Below are 20,331 nucleotides of genomic sequence, written 5' to 3' on the forward strand. Positions count from 1 at the left end.
CCCCCATGTATGGATGAAGGTGCCTTAAATTCACACAATCAAGTTTATGTGATTCAACCCATAATCACAATTTCAGCAAAACTGAAGAAAGAAAGCAAAATTGATTTATAATAAAATAAGATGTAGTGAGAACCATTCCTAAGACAAAGCAGTAGATGATTGCTACAGAAAATGAATATTTACACCTCAAAATATGAATAAAAATAAAATAAATAAATTATATTTGTCCCAGAAGTCAAATGATGATATTTTTCCGTAAGATAATTTAAGTGTTTCATTATTATTCTCAGTACTTTGGGAATAGCTGTTGCATAGTTCTGAATTATTGCTTTTGTGTTTTCAAAACACACACAAACATTCTAAATAATCACTCTTTTTCACATTTAGTTGTGGCTTTATAAATTTTACACACCAACATTTCCACTAGTTTTCCTTTCATCTTGTCTTACCTTCATTCAACCTCTCCAGCTCCAGTAAACACAACAAAAGTACAGTCAGTTCCTGTTATCTGCTAGGGGGAGGTTCCTAGAAAACCTCGTGGATACTGAATTAGTGAACGGTGGCATTCCTTGCCACTGTGCCAACCAAGAGCCTCTGCTTCAGGGGTGCCACCTTCTACCTGGAGCTGCAGTGACCATGTCAACTGCCTCCCCCCAAGGTGCTCTGAGGCATTCTGAGGGCCAAGAGACGGGGTTGCACTAATCACATCCAGCTAATTATACTCCTTGTTTCTTAGAAAGTTGTTGGATTTGCTCAATTTTCCACATTAAACGGGCGTTGGTATTGGCCTGTGGAGAACTGGACACATTTGTGTTCGCTTCCAGACTTGCCCAACCATTTTGGGCGCCATCTTGGGGATTCTGGCTAAACTTTCACAACCCAAATGATGATGAGAGGTCTCTGGAAGGCTGCCTGAGAGCTGCCTCACGAGTGGGGCAAGCCCAAGGAAGGAGCCAAGAGACAGGTGGATGGAAGAAGCAACCCCTTCCCTACTGCTGAACTCTGAAGCCTTGTTTGTTCAGCCAGCAACCTTTAAGGCATCGAGGGATATCCAGCACGCAGGAGAAAACATTAGATGTTGGATATGTTGATGAGCCCTTGCTGTCACCCAACTTCAAGTTAAGATTCAGGTTCATCAAGTGGATAGTGAAGAGGATCCTCTGGAAGCTAACCCCATTTCCCCCGTAGGTTCAATGATTCAGTGTCTGCTAGGTATTCCAGGAGCCTAACCCTAGCAGATAACAAAACTGACTGTATCTACATCTATACTGCATACTAGGTACAGTGTCAAGAGCATTTAGACTGGGAGATCTAGGTTGAAATCCCCACCGAGCCCTGAAGATTAATGCCCAACCTAGAACAAATTATGATCTTAGTCTATCTCGCTTCTCAGAGTAGATGTGAGGGTAAGGAGTGTGTGCACAAGCATACATGCTATCTACTGCCCCTGAACTTCTTGGAGGAGAAGCAGAATAAAAAAGCAAATCTAACATTCATTCAACTGCCCTAAGAAATTTTGCTCTTATTGTTGAAACAATTTTGACTACTTTTGTTCTCTCTCAGATAGTTTGCCTCAAGAAGAATTCTCCAGATGCTGTTTGAACATTGCTTCAGACAAAATGCTGGTAGCAATTCTAATGCAAGCCTTAATAATAGATTGGAACAAAGTCCAAAGATGAACTTTGCAAAAATGATATAACTTACAAGTTTTATATTTTGTCTCTGTCTGTTACTTAGGCTGCAATCCTATATGCACTTTCCTTGGAGAAATCCTTGTTGAACACAGTGGAATTTAATTCTAAGTTGCTATGCACAGGATGGTGCTGATATTTGGGTAATATTACTATATTGCATTTGACTGTATCCTTCAGGAATCCAGAGCCTAAAGACTTGTAGGCACTTGATTACCATCCTTTGCTGATTTGATAAAACAGGGCATGAAACAAAAGTTTGAACTGCATCTGTTGTAACTACTGGCCAGCAATAGCGTTAGAGAGAGTTTCAAATATGAAGCATGCTACAAGCTGAAAATAACATTGATACACTCTTACAATTCATGCTAAGCTGTATATGTCTGTTGCTGATATAAATGCATGTTTTTTTTTCCTTCCAAAATGTCTTCTTCTAGATCAGAGGTGTCCAAACCCCAGCCCGGGGGCCACTTGCGGCACTCAGGGGCTCCCAATCTGGCCCGCAGGGAGTCTCCAGTCTCCAATAAGCCTCTGGCCCTCCAGAGACTTGCTGGAGCCCATGCTTGCCCAAAGCAACTGAGGACGACTGTTCAACCTCTCACGTGAGCTGTGGGATAAGGGCTTCCTCCACTACTTGCTGTTTCACATCTGTGATGCAGAGTGGCAGCGAAGGAAATGCTGGCCTTGCTTTGTGCAAGGCCTTTTATAGGCCTTGAGCTACTGCAAGGCCTTCATTCATTTATATAAGTTCCATATCAAATATATTCATTTATGTAAATTTATTTAAATTTAAAATGTAAATTAATTTTTTTTTCCCCCAGCCCCAGACACAGTGTCAGAGAGATGATGTGGGCCTCCTGCCAAAATGTTTGGACACCCCTGTTCTAGATGAATGGATTTAAATTTCAAGGTACCTTTCAAAGTAGTACTTAACAAGTGGTTCTAGTTGGAATATCCACTTCATCTGCAATATAATTAGTGATGATAGCTTGTTTATTATACCACCAGTGAATATAATCACATTAGTATTTAGTGACTGAAAATGGAAAGTGTGTTACCCTATGAGGGCAGAAGAATCTCTATTGAATGCCTTTGCTGCAAGGATTCTTCTCTGTTGAAATTCATTCCAATGATATCTGGAATATGGTTCTTTGGGTTATATTTATTACTTAATTATATTTACACCGTCTTTCCCCTTCCACAAGGAAGTCACAGAAAGCAGCTCACAGCATATTAGAAAACACACACACACACACACACACACACACACACACACACACACACACACACACAAAATAAAAATTAGGAACAGAAAGAATTAGACCGTATTCAGCACTAGAAAAAAAATAATTCAAAACAGCATAACTAATAGGAGATAAAATAGACCACCATAAACTTAGGTCCCCAAAGATGAAACAAAACAGAAATTGTATCAGCTGCCAATGTGGCAGTGGAAGTGATGGAAGGCCCAATCCTATCCAACCTTCCAGGACTGGTGCAGCTGCAATGCAGCCCCGACTTAAGGGAACAAATGTTCCCTTACCTTGAGGAGGCGTCAGTGACTGTTTCTCCATTAAAGGATGCAGTGCACACCCCACCAGTACAGCTGCACCGGCACTGGAAAATTGGATAGGATTAGGCCTGGAGTCAGCTGGGGCAGGGAGTTCCATAAATTGAGACTCACTGCAGAGACAGCCTTCTTATGTTACCACTAAATGCTTCTCTGTCAGTGGTGGGATGTGCAAGAAAGACTTATTGGTACTCTCTCATTGCTGCCTTTGAAGCAAGAGTGTCTTTGCTCTATTCTTCTTGCATGTGAGACATTAGCAGATTAAAGGATCCACCTTATTGGTGGATCTATTTCTTGGCTTCATGGAAGGGGGGGATCTAAAAAAGCCATTTCATTGCTGGATCCACTTTATTGATTTCATGGAAAGAGTGGGGTATACAAGAGACATTTGATTTTGGATTTTTTGCAGCAGGGTCCCACTCCCCTGGTTCTTTTAATTCAACTTGGCAAGAATGACTTTTGTCACAAAACCGATTTGACCCTAAGGCATCAAGCTGATCAGGAAGTTGCTCTTCTTCAAGATTGGCCCCAGAAGTTTGGATCATATGATCCAATCTCCTGTAGCATAAAGCCTGGAGTGCTTGTAGTGGGTCAGGTAAGATGAATAAAGCTAAATTAAAAGTAAACCAAGACCTGCGAAGTGTTGTATTTGAGTGAGGTGAGTCGGATATTGCCTATGCTATTGTCTTGTATTCGGACCCCTTGTTATAGAGCCCATTTGTCTACATTGGATATAGACATTGATTTAAGGAACCTACAGTGAGGTATTTGTAGCTTATTGATGACTTGTGGGACAGGGGGTGGTAAGCTCCAGTCTAATCCTCACCCCCCCCCCAATGTGGCAGGTGTAGCAGGTGGAATAACTCGGCTCAGCTTGTCAGCTGCTTCAGGGTCTCACCATTCACGGTGCCAGTGGCCTCAAACTGGTAACTAGAGAACTGGAATGCTTGAAGGGGAATCAAGAGTTGCTTACTATCTTCTCTAGGGTTGGTGCCCATACTAGAGGGAGAAAAGCATTTGGTAAATACGACCTGCTGCAGGATTTTTTTGACAGTACCTTTTTGATAGGCATTCATTGAATAAATTTGACCCAAAATCCATAATTCCATCTCTTCTTGGGTGCTACCCAGTCATTCCCCCTTTCTCCAAAGCTAATTTTAGTAGAAAGCAGGTTTAGATGCTATTACTGTCTCTATTTTTTCTCTTAAAGCGCTTAACAGCTGCTTCAGGATAGGGATTCCTATTAAAAAAAGGATATAGGATGAAAATATTAAGCAAATAATCAGTCTCTGAACACCATACCAACCAATTTTCAAAGCAACTTTATGTTGCTCTTAATTAGCAAAACAAAAACCATAGGGGATCGCAATTACAGATATCCCCATCACATCTGTTTTGACCCTATAGAAACACAAATAATAGGTCTATATCATGTTTATAGGTGCAGCAGTTCAAGAAAATACTGAATAGTATTTAATACATAAGTGAAAAATAAAATCTTTGGTTATGTAGAACAATATAGTGGAACACATCTTTTAGTCTCTTGAGAATTTTTTATTAGCATTCTGAACAGATAAAGTTGACATAATGGAAGATTGAAAACTATAGCATACATATCAGGGACATTAGGAAAAAAAATTATTGGAAAACTACTTGCACTCAGAAATCCCTGTGTGGTATAGCATCCCTTTTAGTGATCTTATTAAATTATGACAAACTAACGTTTCTTTATTTCTTTCCTCATTCCCCGTCTTTACTATGTTTCTTCTAGGGCGCAATCCTAACCCCTTATGTCAGTGCTTTCCAGCACTAGCATAGCGGTGCCAGTTGGACGTGTGCTGCATCTTGCAGTTGGGTGTCACTCACGGAGACCTCCTCAAAGTAAGGGAATGCTTGTTTCCTTACCTTGGAGCTGCATTGCCCTTATGTCAGTGCTGGAAAGGGGTTAGGATTGCACCCCTAAGCTCTTGGGGAAACTTGTGGTTCAGATAAGATGTGACTTTTGTTGTTTGTATTGAATATATTTGTAAAATTTAAAAACAATGAATACTTGGCAATGCATAAAAAGAAATGCATTGAAATTGAAAACAGAAAAAAAAATTAGAATACTGAATAAATGTCAATGATGTCAATTGAACTGTTGACAAAGTCATGTACTGTTCAGTCTTCATTGACTATAACCATGTAACAGGTTACTATTTATGATACACACATTGGAAGAAATGTGCACATCATAATGAATGAATGAGTCATTTTTTCAATAAACGTACTTGTGAACTAATAATACATTAGTGTACAATTTTATCTTACTTTTTGCTGATTTGAATCTTGTTCAGATATGGAGGATGAAGAACCACCTATACCAATTCAATTTGAAATATGCATTTATGAATACATAACACAAGAACGCAAGTCTTTCCACAATTACATGTTTAGGTTCACGTCTTGTCAGTAATAATTTGACATCAAGAATATTGGACAAGTTGGAAATGCAGAGTCTTGACTACAGAGATGGTTAGCAGGCACTTGGCTTATAATTTAGGGGCTAGTGTCTTTTCTGCAGAGCCTTATTTATTCAATTCTATTTTCCCATTAAGTTGGGCTTTTCCCCCTCTCTGTCAAGGTTGTGGGAGAACTGCCAACTATAAAAACACAGATAAACAGAAACTATACTGTTAACCCTGAGTGTCATAAGGAAGAACGTGGTGCCATAATAAGTTACCCTCACCTTGGCCCCTGAAGTGACCTTATTCTTTAGAAATGATTGGACACTGTTGCTGCTCATAATGGAACTGTCAGTAGAGTGCTGCACTATTTTCAACTATTGGTATCCAGACTTCTCAGTTTTTTTCTTGTGTGGATCTGAAGACAAAGAACCTACTTGATACTGCTTCTGACCTTGTTCTTCTCATAGCACAGTCCTATGTATATCCACTTAGAAATAAATTTCATTGAATTCAATGGGTCTTAATTGGGAATGGCGGGGGTTGGAGCTTCAGCTACCAAATTGAAAAGAAAGGACTTCTGTTTCAACTAGGTCTTAACACTCCACTGGTTTTAAGGAATATGCATATTGACTCTTCGTAGTTCTGTCCCCTAAATATCAAGAAGAGGGAAGGTGCACAGTTTCAGAATCCAGAATGACATTGCACAATTAGGGATTGTATTTTGGCTTCACCTGACATATTGTAACAAGAGTATGATATAAGAGTGTTTATATAGGTTATCATAAAAGTGTTCTTGGTCTGCTGCAAAAAGTCTCTGAAAAGTGTGTGAAGAGGTCTCAAGGTTAATGCCTATCCCTGTCAAACAATTCTTCTGTCATAGGACCTTAGTAGTGTGTGTGTGTGTGTGTGTGTGCACGAGAGAGAGAGAGAGAGAGAGAGAGAGAGAGAGAGAGAATAATATTGTATTTGATATTGTAAGCTATGTTTTGTTTGTTTTGCTTTTAAAATTCAACAGATTTTAGATAATGACTGTTGGAGACTATGGGCCAAATCCTATCCTACTTTCCAGCCCTGGTGTAGCTGTGTCATTGGGGTGTGCACTGCATCCTGTGGTAAGAGGGTAGTTATGGAGGCCTCCACAAGGTAAGGGAACATTCGTTCCCTCACCTAGTGGCTGCACTGCAGTTGCACCAGCGCTGGAAAGTTGGATAGGGATTGGGCCCTATGTCAAGGGATTACTATATGGGTTTCATAAAGCTTAGTGGTGGTGGTGTTTCTAGCATATTTATGAAGCTGGTGACATTTTATCTATAATTTTATCCATAAGTGCTCTTGGATTTGCTGCTGTACTTATTATGCAACTTATTCCCCAATCCTATCCCCAGCCACCAGTGCCAACTGTGTGTACTACATCCAGTGTTGGCAGGGGCAAGCCCAAGGGCAGATGGAAGGTAAACAAACATTATTTTTTAATGTCACCTATTTTGGTGGTGTATGTCCAAAGAGAAAAAAGGGGCAGAGAGGTTTGAAATGGAGGGGATAAGATAGTTATTGCCACAGGATCCACCTCCTCCCCACCCCAGTTGCTCCCCCTCCCAAACCCATCATACCCCTAATCCTCCAACTCCATGCCGACAGCCCACCACCACCACCACCACCACTACCACTGACTTGTCAGTGCCAAGGGCTATAGGCAGGCAGCTACCACATGGCTGGCTCTGTTTGCTGCTTCTGGCAGAGGCCAAATTGTGCATTGTACAGTGTTGCATTTTGCAATGCCACAGGTTGAGTTGTGCTGCCAGAGTGCTAGTGCAGGCAGCGCAGCCCAATTATAGGATTGGGCCTATAGCTTATTATATAGGTATGTGCTGCTTAACAACGGGACCACCGTCATATATACGGTCATTCATTCGTCGGAACATCATTTTGCAATGCATACCTGTATGTATATGTATACAGTAGAGCCTCCAAAGTTGACCACCTTTCTATATTGACCACCTCCTTAAGTTGACCTAATTTTCACAGTATGGAGAGATACTGCATATACACTATGGGAAACCAACTTCTCTATATTGACCACCTTCATAAGTTGTACCTTGACCACTTCGACCATTGCACAGAGTATTAATTTACCCTCTGTAAGTTGCCCACTGAACGCAATACTGTGGGCCTGTGTTTTGTCTGGTTTGTCCCATCTTGCAAAAGCAAGAAGCCATGTAACAATTCCTCCCCTACGCCTGCTAGCGCGTGAGCAAAAGGGTTTTTATAGGTGGGCACACTGCACGTAGCTGACAGACCTGCGCCGGCTACCGATTGTACCTGGACATGTACCAAGTTGTGAGGGACATGAGGTCGCTTGTGCATAGTGAAGCCACTGTCCTTTCACTTTGGTTCCCATCACCAGTGCATTACTTTACCCTTATATTGAAACACAACTGCTATTTTGCTGCCTATTCTCCCAGTTTGGAGAGACGCTTCTGGAGCACTTCACAATCCCTGCTGGTCTTCACCACAAGGAAAAGTTTAGTGTCATCCACAAACTTGTCCACCTCCCTGCTTATCCCTGTTTCCAGGTCATTTATGAAGATGTTGAAAAGCACCAGTCCCAGGGCAGATCCTTGAGGCACTCCACTTTCCACCTCTCCACTTTTTTTTGTCAATTGCCCTTTGACACCCACTCTCTGTTTCCTGGTCCTCAACCAGTTCCCAATCCATGAGAGGACCTGTCCTCTTATTCCCTGACTGTGGAGTTTTCTCAACAGCTTTTAGTGAGGGACCGTATCAAACACCTTCTGGCATTTAGTGAATCTGAGGAGATCCAGTGGAGGCCAGGCAGCCTAAGTAAAAAAGTGTTTTTGTTTTTTTAAGCTGTTGGGGCTATGTTACATGTTATGGGCTGGCAAGGGATAGCATTAGTCTGCCTGTCTGCTATGAAACTAAGTATTTTTTTTTAACTTAGAATTTTTTTAAGCTTATGAATTTTCAGGAGGTTTTTTAAACACTGATTGTGGGCTGTTTATTCTCTGTCTCTAGATGATATAAATAGTAAGCATCACAAGAGGATCAATTGATATTTGCAATAAAACTTTTTAAAACTACAATCTAAATAATAACTTGGCCTTGCATTTGTTGTCCTGGGAGCTAAACATGATAATATTTAAATGCCTTTCCCCCCCCCCGTATGTTGACCACCTCCCTATGTTGACCAATTTCCTCTAGTCTTGGGTGGTCAACTTAAAGAGGTTCTACTGTATTACATTACTAAGTTTATAGATCTGTGTGAGTTTATGTGTTGGTTATATGGGTGCATTGTGTGGATGATTATGTGTGTGCAAGTGCAAGAGAGATACTTTATTGTGTAAATGTTCATAAGTGGGTTTTTCCAGGAGTAAATGACTTTGAAATTCTAAATTTAGGAATTTGAGGATTACAGATAAAATCATAGTAATACTGACCACTGAAAGAGAATAAGGATGCTGTATTATAAATGGTGTTTACCAATGCATATCAACATAGTATATGTTTTTCCCCCCAATTACTCTGGAATCCATTCTTGTCCCCAGAGAAGCTTGCACAGATTAATTAGTGAAGTTTTATGTAGCACTTGGAAATACCAAAACTGGCAGATATGTTTAAAGATTATTAATTATTTAGCATTAATTTGTCATTTCATTTTAATATTCCCCAATTTATTAGAAGAATAAAATTGTAGCATGATCATTAAAATTAAATGCTGTGTTAATATGAAATGTTAATTCGGAACTTCATTCTTTGTGTGTTTTTTACTCTTCAAAGACAGAATTAGACCTACTACATTTTTCATGCTTTCATATAAATAAAGCAGTGTTAACTGAAGAGTTGTGAATAATGAAACAACAGGGTAGATGTGGTGGTGGAAAATTTTTGTCGGATCTGACCAAATATGGTCAGCTAAAAGTCACTGTACAGCCTATTCCATTGTGATGATAGCAGCAAAGCAAACTTTCTTCTCTGCAACCATTTGTTTGCAGTGGACCATCCAGTGAAATTGTTCCATGTTGTGCAAAGCCTATTCCATCAATTCCCTCAGAAAGAACAGGAAGAACAGATTGTAGCCCACTGCAACATGTTTGCAAAGCACTTTGCAGATAAAATCACTCACTTCTGTTATGACTTGGATGCCACAGTGACGATATCTGATTTTGCCCCCTTAGTGTTAGCTAGTCCAGTTTTGTGGGATTCTTTTCAGCATGTACAACCTGAGGAAGTAGACAGACTCCTTTGAAGGGCGAGGCCATCTGTCTGCCTGCATGACCCTTGCCCATTGTAGTTTGTTAGATGTGCCTGGGATAGGCTGGTTGAGTGGACAGAGAGTTGGTTAATTGCTCTGTGTGCTACTGCTATCTTTGAAGTGGGTGATAGTTTACCTTTTCTGAAAAAGCCCACCCTGGTCTCCACTGTGCTGAATAATTACTGACCAGTCTCTAACCTAATGTTTCTGGACAAGGTGATTGAGCTGCGGGTGGTGTCTCAACTCCAGAGGGTTTTAGAGAAGTGGATTATCTAGATTCCTTTCAATCTGGTTTTAGGCTAGGCTGGAAAGAACCTTGGTGGTTTTATTATAACATTAAGGTTGTTTTAATTGTATATGGCTATTTTTAATGTTTATATATAACTGAAATATGGTTTCAATGTTAGTAAGCCACTTTGTATGTTCTTCTGAGAGAACAGCAGGGTATAAATGTAGTAAACAAATTAGTTTAGAATATCTGTAGGGATGTTGGTAGGCACTTTGAAGTGTGTGTGTGTGTTTAGAGTGGGGAGCTTGTTAGGGGCTTACAAGCCATAGGATATATTTGGACCTTTCCTAATGGCATTGGGTGGCATCCTTATTAATGCTTTCCAGAATAGTTTATTGGCCAAACTATATGTTACTCTAAACCAGGCTTTCCCAAACATCTTATCTTTGCGACCCATTGAATCTTCCAGGGTAGATCTGAAGCCCAGCAAGGCCAGACACTGCAAGGTAAAATGGTGGATGACCTGGAATTCACTTCTGGGTCACACATGCACATGCCACATCATTGGCCCCGACGTGCCACATTTTCCAAACTGTGTGTCACTACTCAGCAGCATGACACACAGTCTGGGAAACATGGCACAAGGCAGCCAGCGATGCAGCGCATGCATACGCCCAACCCGAAAGCAATTCCTGGGTCATCCATCTTTTTACCCTGCAGCGTTCTGGCCTTGATGCATCCACAACCCACCAAAAATGGGTTGCAACCCACACTTTGGGAACTGCTGCTCTAAATGCATTATGTGATCCTTTTTCTTTCTTTAATTACATGAGGGATGGCAAAACTAGGCAGAATCATGGCTTTACCACTTTTCTCCCTGTGGTTGTAATCACAGTCATGTGCCTGCCGCGTGCTGTAATAAATAGGAAAAAAATTCATATGTTCAGAACCATGGAGAGGTAAAATCCTAAGGCCCCTTTGTGCAATCACAGTGTAGTTTCACCCAAATTCATTGCCCATGTTGCATATTATGCCCAATGTCTACTTTGACCCTTAATAGTGGTAGTAAATTAGTGAATGTGAACTCAGCAGCAGACCTAGTGCTTTGTGAATGGGGCAAATGCCTCAGGCGCTGAGTCCACGCGCCTTTAGGACCACATGGGAAGCCTCACTGAGAGGCTCCCAATGCATTTGAAAACTGCACTTCTGAAAGTGCACTTTCCAGATGTGCAGTTTAAGACCCCGGGGAAGCCTCAGAATGCTTCGTCAGTTGGTCCTGGAATAGTGCGAGGCAAGGCTGCGCTGTGGTAAGTGGGGGTGGTGGTGGTTTCATGCGCAGGGGAAGGCTTCACACATGGTGGGCAGCATCGCAGACCTTTGCCCTGGGTGTGGGGCTGGGTAAGTCCTCCACTGGCACCGTAGTGTTGTGTAATTGTTAGCAAAAGAGGAATAGTTTAGTGTGTTGAAGACTGAGTGCAATGAACTTGTGTGAGAAGGACTACAATGAAATTGTGCAAGAGATAATGCCACATGTAGCATAACATCTATATTATGTAGCAATTATATATCTTTCTTACTCACCCTAATCTAATGTGACACCCTTGTTGTTGTTTTTTAATTTTAAAAAATTAGATCATCTTAATTCCAAAGATTCATAAGCTTCCAATAGAAATTAAAACCATGAAGTATAAAAGAGGACCATGAGTGACAATAAAACCATAGATCAAATGGGCAGGGGGCCTAATCAATGCACATAAATATCTCGCTAAAAATGGCCAACAGTTAGGGAATTTCTGCCGCTCTTGGAGCAAGGTGTTCCACAAGATAGAAACCAGAACTGAGAATGCCCTTTTACAGGATATGACCAAACACACCTCAGAAGAAGGCAGAACTTATAAAAGGACCTTTCTGAAATTTCTTGCAGAAATCCAGATTGATATGGGAAAATGTGCCTTTTTAGGTTCACTTGGATTTGCACTGGCTAAATTGCTGCTGCGAGTCCTAGTAGACCAGTGAGAGCCTACTCCCAGGCAAGGGAACAAATGTTGAACAAATGTTGTTCCCTTACTGCAGGAGACCTCTGGGACTGCCTCCCCCCCCCCCCCCGCAGGAAGCAGCACATGCTCCAGTGGTGCAGCTGCAGTAAAAGAGTACAATTCTGATAGAACTGGAGTGCCTGACAGCTGTAGCATACTTTTTTTATTTTGTATCACAGCAGGTTTCATCCTTGCACATATGAGGAGAAATGCTCCTTGAGTTTACTGTTTGTCTCTGCAGAGAAAGAAAGCATCATCAGTAGGGGCAGGGCTGGCACTCAGGTTCCTGTGAAGCCCTTCATGTAGTCACTCTTATTAGTTCAGAACTTTTCAACTTGTTTCTGAACATTCCAAGTTGTTGTAATCACAGACTTTATTTTTTCCTTCATTTTTTTTTTTTTGCTTCATTAATGCTGCTAGTAAAGAACTAATCTTTTTTATTTTTTATTTTTTGTTTGGACTGTGGGGCTAGATTATCTTGACCTAAGCAAGGCATTAGATTTGATGATCATTTTAGTGCTTTCCTATCTCAGTTTTCTCATCTTTCTCCACACAGACTCTTTTCTAGCTATGACAGACTTGCACAATAAAATGCACTTTTATTTATATACTCTTACCTTTGAATCACCATATTTAATGACTGAACAGGTGACTTTTGACTGTTTTAATTCTTCCTATGAATATCAACAACTTATCAGTAAGCCTGGTGTCCTTTTATTCTCAAACATTTTAATTATTTATTTTTCATTGACTGAATGACTTTAAACATTTGTTGGCCTTTAAAATATCTATCTATTCTGCATATGCTTGTATGGAGCCACAGAGTGACTTAAATAGATAAGCATAAACTGGTCACATTACTTAGCATGGTTTTTAAAAATACTATTATTTTATTTTTCAGTTCCATTTATTCCTGATAGATAGTAAGGAGACTGGTAAAATCACTGTATACTCTTCTAGTACCCTCCTTCATAGGGAGGAGATGACTTGGAAAATGTCTGAGAGGTGGAGATCTGCTCCATTTAAAGTAGATTATATTGGAGCAAACCCATAGCATTTGCATAGCTCTTTCAAGTGTTCAGATCAACGTTTTACATGTATACTATCTTGCCATAACCCTTGTTGTAAACAGTCCCATAAGGTAGGAATTATTATCCCCATACTGCAGCTGGGGATACCGATTGCTTTGTACAGGAGTAAAGAAGATAAATGAAGGTAATGAGAGGAGTGGGGAACCTCAGAAACCTGGATCCATGGATATCAAATTTGGAGATACTGGGTGATGCCTGTATTTAAATGGATTTAAAGAAGTTGGACCTCCTTTGAAGTTTTGATTTATCAATATTAAGTAGTTAAGGAATAAATTCTTGTGCTGGTCATATTAAGTCATGATTGTGACTGACCCATCCATCACAGTGGAGATGACAGTCCTTTGATTTCAGCTACATGTTTGTCCTTTTTGGTGCTTCCCAGTAAATAATCCTGTTTTTATTTTTGCTGAGAGTACATTTAAGTATTTTCTTTAACTTTGTTTTCTGATTGAATTTTATTACCTTTGGACAGATATACTACTAATATTCCCCATCCCAGAGGCACCAGCCCTTTCAAAGCCTTTTGAGTACATTCTTTACATAGATAGATGGATTGAAGTGGGGTATGCTACTTTCTCTCTTGTAAATGTGTTTACAGTTCAAGTCTTGAATTAAAGGAGAAAAACAGTTATATTTAGAAGTGATGACAAATAGTGAAAAATAAAAATAATGTTTTAAGAGAAGGGGAAAAGCACATATTTCAGTTATTCTGCCCTCCTTACAGACAGCAGAAGTACTAAATCTGTTTGGATTGTAACACTTCAGAATGCAAGGGAGGGCCTGCAGAATTACATCCTCCATACCAGAAATTGCACATACAAAACCAGATGTCAGGCAGAGTAGTTCTCACATAGACAGATTTTTTCCTATGGATTTCAATTAGAATAATATGATCATGTGATTGCCTGTTTTTGTCAGTTTCTCATCTTGAACCAACTGTGACATTTCATTTAATTCAGAAAAATAAAATTCATAAACTAAGGTGTATTAACATGTATAGATGCAGTTCTACTTCGATAGATTTGTGGGTGACAAAATGCTACTCATCTGAAAAGCTACTACCATGTGAGGTTTCAAGCAGTATTTCAATAATGGATGTAGAATTAATAATGTATTTATAACACATGGTCGCAGTATCCTAAAATTATTTATATATACTTAATAAATGTTTTATAATGCTTTTGTGATGTATATTATAAATGATAAATATGTGAATGTAGATATCTTATTAAATATTAACAGGGCATAGTAGTTATTACCATGTAATGGTTGCAAAAACCATTATTAAAATAGTTAATGGTTACAGCTAAATCCTGTCAGACACTATAAAGCATATGATTCTTAGAATAATCGCTTCTGGTTGATTTGAGAAACTATTTTCATGCTATGTGTGCTACTGAAATATTTTAAAACACATTCATCCCTTATTGTTAGTATATTAAAAATGGCTAGAGGCACCAGCCCTTTCTAAACCAATAGTTTTCTTTGCCAACAAGCACAATTGTCTGAATGCATAACTTTTCTGAACCATTTCACACTAAAAGGGCCATGATGTACAAATAGTTATACATACATATATGCCCTGGTATCTGCAGGTGTTCCATTCCAGACCCTCTCCCTACAGATGCCAGGGATCTGCAGATTCTGGGGATGCCCTTTAAAAAGATAGTGAAAGTGAACAAGAATGCTAAAAATAGCTCTCTACATAAGCGCAGCAAAAACTGCTGCATTTTCAAAGCTGCAGGCAACCTTCCAAACTGCCTGCAGCCCCTTCCCAGTTGCTCAGAGGCTCCCCCAATGTCGCCCCAGAATGCTTCGTGACTAGTAAGAGAATGCATCATGATGCATTCTAAGGCGACACTGGGGGAAAGGAAGATCTTTGGAGCAACCAGGAAGAGGCTGCAGGCAGCTCTGAAGGCCTTTAGGCAATCAAATGTGATACTTTATATTTAGCAGAATTACTATCTTTTCCCCTTTTTAGGTTTAATACATACAGTAAGCCTGTACATGTCACATATATAGAAAGTATATAAATATAAACTGAAGATCATAGTTTGGCAATGGATTAAAACATAAGTACATAATCAGCTAAAAATCATGAGAGTTTTAAACATGGAAATTAAAAGTTAGAGTCTTGGATGTCTAAATTATAATTAGGGATCATGCAGGTTAGACATGTAAAAGTGCTTCAGCTGATCTGTGCAATTTGAGTTGGAACCAATTTGTAATGGAAAGGTTTTGGACCAAGGGCAAAGGTTTATTCACATCAATATTGTCTGGTACCTAGAATAGTCAATTATCTGTTGCAGTCTAGCCAAGCTTTGACTAAAATTATGGCGGGGTTAAGACTGCTTTTGACTGCTTTTGACTACTTTTGCTTAAGACTGGTGGGGTTAAGACTCATTAACATTTTGTATTTCTAGTGGTTTATTTTAAAAAAATCAAAATTTCATTTTTGTCTGGATCCTTTATTTTAATACTGTCATTATGATTCACACCACATTTATTTGAATGTGAATTCAGGTGGGATCATTTATGTTTGCCTCCAAATTGAAATTGAAAAACAGGGAGTAACGTACTATAATATGTCTTGCTTCAGAACATAGTTTCTCTTACCCTTCTGAACTTTTTTCCTTTGGTTAGATTGTGAAAATGACCTTTGGTATATCCTGCTGGGATAGTTAATGAGATCTAAATCCTTAATGCCTACAACTTGTTTACTCACCATGTTTTAGACATAAACCAATTATAGTGCATTCTTGTTCCAGGTTAACCTTTCAAATGAATATTTGTCTTACCTACCCCATATTGTTTTTATTGGCCCTCAGCTGTCTTTTTATAGTTAGTGGTTGTCTAATTTCTTAACAAGTTTGAGATAGGTGTCTTGATCTTCAAAGGCAGTTGTTCTCAATATGTTTATATCTGTATACCTACTCCAAATTTATATTTGCCTTAAATTATGACAACATTGGAATTCTTAAAAAGTTGTTTACTAGTGTTTTGCTGGTTAGACTTAGGCTGCAATTCTATACACACTTTGAAGTAAGTCCCATTCAAGTTAATGGGGCTCACTTCTGAGTAGTTATGCCTAAGATTATAATATATATGTACTGTATTATATATGTTACATTTTGGATTCATATATCCTAGTGACGAGAGAGAGAGAGAGAGAGAGAGAGACTAGTCTCTGTGTGTATAAGAGAGAGAGAGACTGAGAGACTGTGTGTGTGTATAAGGGAGGGAGGAAGAATTTAACTAGAAACCTAGTTAAAAATAGGTAAAGCAAGATGAGCAAAAACACAAATTGTGGGAATATTAAAGATAGCAAAATTCACCATTAATATATGACAATGAGACAAACTTGATGAATAAAAGAAAAGCCAAGTTTAATGTACACAATTTTGTAAGACTTCTTGATTAGTGAAACAAGAATAGGAACCCTAACATGTTGTCAAATCAAATTACTTGGAGATACAAGTCAGATAAAGCAAAATATAGCCTTGTTTCTCAAGAAAAATAGAAAATAAAATTCATAACAAATTTATGAATTTGTTTATGAATTTATGAATCTAGGCAAGTTTTTCTTACCTAGATTTTTAATGGTAAAATAAAACACTAGCACTGATGCATAATTACTGACATAAAGCCAGTCTGTGCTACACAAAGTACCTGATCTAACTCAGTGTCCTTTAACCTTGGCGGTCATAACCCCAATGGAGTCTTGAAGCCTCAGTTGTGCAGTCGGGGCAGCTTACAGGAATGACAAAGGTTGAAGACTACTGATCTAGAGCACCCCCAGGTAAAGGAGGGGGCCCATTCAAGTACCAGGATATTGTGTCCCAGTCCTAAGTCCTAGTCTTAGGAATTATCCTAAAATAACTTTCGTTAGTGTTTTCATGAAGCTTTCACTTCATGGTACCTTTTTCTGCTCTCTCTAATGAGAAGATTTGGTTACAGTGAACAGTACAGGGAGGCATAACCAGGGCAGGGAGTGGGCAGTGACAGGGTGGGGGTGGAAGAATAAGATCCTGGGAGGAAGTGGGATTAACTGTGGGTCCCCAGTTTCATTATTTATTTATTGGGGTCCTAGCATGAGAAAGGTTAAAGACCACTGGGCTAAAGGAATATGAGCATGTGTACTTCAGGTTTCAAATGTACGCAAACTGCCATCCGATAACAACATATTTTGGAAGAACAGCAGCCAACTATTGCCCCCCCAGGAAGTTTTTCCATAGCCCCTGGTTTCTCCCTACCAGCAATGTTCTTCCCATACAACCGTGGAATCAGAAGCTATATTAATGTTAATGTCACAATAACTGTGGTTATGCACTGATAAAGGACAGTCTGCATGGGTACTACCCCTGCTAACTGGACAAAGACACACTTTTCAAAGTGGTATCCTCTTCTGTTTAGGAGGGGGAGAGCAATTTTCTCTCTTCACCCTATCATGGCATCTTTTTCAGTGGCTGTTGCTGGTGTCTCCTTGTGTGTGTGCTCATGTGCCTGTGTGTGTGTGTGTTTTTTAAAGACTGTGAGCCCTTAGGGCATAGGAAAGCATTTATTGATTTATTTTACTATGTAAACTAATTTGTGAACTACTCCTTTGATATTTTTTCAGCCATGTCTGCATAGGTACACACCACAGAGCAAAGAACTTACAGTATGTACCTGCACTGGACGTGGGAATGAGCACAAGATATTCTAGTGTTCACACTACTGAAAACACTACACAGGTGGCTCTTGTATTCACATGACATTCACACTCTGTTCACACTTCACAAGTGTTTCAACTGCAGTCCACAGTGTGCAGGCTGCTCAGCTCTGCATTTTTCCACTTTCAGCACTTAAAAAAAAGTCTTGGACAAAAATGTCTGGATTTTGGAGTAATCTGGATTTTGGATGTCTGGATAAGGGATAATCTACCTGTGTACAGGTGAAGCCTATTTATCCATGTTAGTTCCATTCCGTGACTTGGCTTGATTAACAAAAAACAAGTTGTGCTAAATTCCATAGAGTTACGCAAATATGCTGCAGCCTGACACTTGGGGCTGGAAGGAAACTAAGACAGCTGTTATCAATCCCCTCCTCTCCGCTCAGCCTTTCCGTTGCCAGCTGTCCCGCTTCTTTCACATGTGCTTTTGAGCTTTTAAGAGTCCAGTCCTATGCGTTTTATACTCAGAAGTAAGCCCCATTGTAATCAATCATTGTAGTCAATGGGGCTTACTCCCAGGAAAGTGTGGAGAGGATTGTAGCCTAAATCTCATGCTTTGCTTAGTGGGAAGGCTTGATTGCCTGCACCATCTCAGTGGGGGGGGGGAGGGAATTTGGCAAACACTCCCTGGCTTTTTTAAAGCAATCCCCTCTCTTGCTACCACACCTGCCCCTGTGTGTATGTGAGTGAGTGAGAGAGAGAGAGAGAGAGCTCCACCTTGCTGCACGTGTTCTGGCTACAGAGGTTTTCTACCCCCCCTTCCCCTCTTCAGCCTTGGCTGTCTCAGGGGCTCCAGGAGTGTTACTGTTCCTTCGCAAGGGGAACCTCTTCCAGGGCTATTTCCGTGCCTGGTTCAGCTTTTTTGCAGTGTTTTGGGCTGCCTGGAAATGGAGTGAGATGCCAGTGCAGGGCAAAGGTGTGTGTGACTTTCAGTACCCCCCACCCCATTTTTGGAGACAAATCCGAAGATAACAAATCCGTGGATAAATAGGCTGCACCTGTATGTATTTAAAATATGTAGGATTTGCCAACTTCAATCACATGATAAATCCCAATGTCTTTCCCTTGTTATAGTAAATCATTACTAAATGGTTGTTTCACATGATATTTGCTAAGTCAGGGCCAAATCCTATCCAATTTTCCAGTGCTGGTGCAGCCATGCCATGCTGAGTATCTCCAGGGCAAGAAAACACTTGAGATATGCCTGGTGTCCATTATAACACAAAGGTTTTGATAAAAAATAAAAGTTTTGTAATTCAGCATAAATCCTAATATTTTCTAAAAATATTAAAAATCATTAAAAAACCATTAAAAATCTAAGTAACAATAATTCATATTTTGATATGAATTTGATTCACCTTATTTTTGGAGAACCAAGGTTGTATTTGGCTTTGTCTGTCTTGTTTCCCCAAGTAGTTTAATTTAGCAATACGAGGCTTTTCATGTTAGGTGTCCTATTCTTGTTGTTCGCACTGTTCAAGAAGCTTTCAGTTCATTGTTAAGAAAGATGTGCTTTCTTCCAACATTCTTTCTCTCACAATGTTATTGAAGATAGGTTGCTTGGAGAGGTAGGTGAAAGAACTGGAATCAGTTATTGTCGCAGAGTAATTTTTTTTTATTTTCCTCACATATCTGAAGGGAAATTTTTTTTTTCCATATAGTTTCAAGGTATGATTGTTTAGGTATGTGTCACCCAGTTCCTTGAAAGCAATGACAGCAGACCTATCAAATCATCTTATGCTATCAGTATGTAAATTATTTATGGTCTCATAGTTAAAATCTCAGGGTATACTGGCCATAAAATTCAAAAACAACCTGATGATGCCTACAGCGATTGTAGAATGAAAATTTAATTCATCAAAATCAATAGTTGTTTTCTAATTATATGGCTGGTATAATATATACACACACATTCCCTTATATATATATATATATATATATATATATATATATATATATATATATATATATATATATATATATATAAAAACATTTTCTAATTTTATGGCCGGTATTATACACACACATACACACACACACACTCCCATAAATATATAAACATCCCCTTACTTTGAGGAGGCCTCTGTGAGTGACACCCAACTGCAGGATGCAGCACATGTCCCATTGGCACCGCTATGCCAGTGCTGGAAAGCACTTACATAAGGGGTTAGGATTGTGCCCTTTGTTTTTCAAAATTGCATCTGTAAGTTAAATCAGTGATTCAGTGCAAGATGTGAAAATGCAAAGTGGTTCTTCACTATTGTAGTTTAATAAATGATAGAAAAT

Source organism: Tiliqua scincoides, chromosome 6, assembly GCF_035046505.1.
Source record: "Tiliqua scincoides isolate rTilSci1 chromosome 6, rTilSci1.hap2, whole genome shotgun sequence".
NCBI classification, from domain to species: domain Eukaryota; kingdom Metazoa; phylum Chordata; class Lepidosauria; order Squamata; family Scincidae; genus Tiliqua; species Tiliqua scincoides.